We start from the raw sequence: 291 nt of genomic DNA on the forward strand, positions 1-291 counted from the left end.
GATGAAGAAATGCGTGTTAGTGTGTAATGGGTAGGTATCGGGGGAAAAAAGAAAGGTAAGCGGGTAGTGGGTAAAAGAAAATTAAGTCAGCGGTTTAGCTCGTCTGGCTATCTGATAAGGTAGATAAGATTCGACGTCGTTATGCCCCAGTGACGCAGACGAGACAGATAGGCCTTTTAACGTTTTGGGTTTGGCTGACCACTGCCTAAAATGAGGCCCGTAAGTCCTTATCAAAGAGATTTAATATCTCAATTCCTGTCTGGTAATCACGCCCTTTTGATTAACAAACAA

At 43.0% G+C, this 291-nt stretch overlaps 1 protein-coding gene across 1 annotated transcript in view; it reads right to left on the minus strand.

Annotated features, from left to right (window-relative positions):
• Positions 1-291, minus strand: part of LOC119593000 (PDZ domain-containing protein GIPC1-like) — a gene marked incomplete in the record, with an annotated part of 35,662 nt that overhangs the window by 7,954 nt on the left and 27,417 nt on the right.

Source organism: Penaeus monodon, chromosome 31 (genome assembly GCF_015228065.2).
Source record: "Penaeus monodon isolate SGIC_2016 chromosome 31, NSTDA_Pmon_1, whole genome shotgun sequence".
Taxonomy (NCBI): Eukaryota; Metazoa; Arthropoda; class Malacostraca; order Decapoda; family Penaeidae; genus Penaeus; species Penaeus monodon.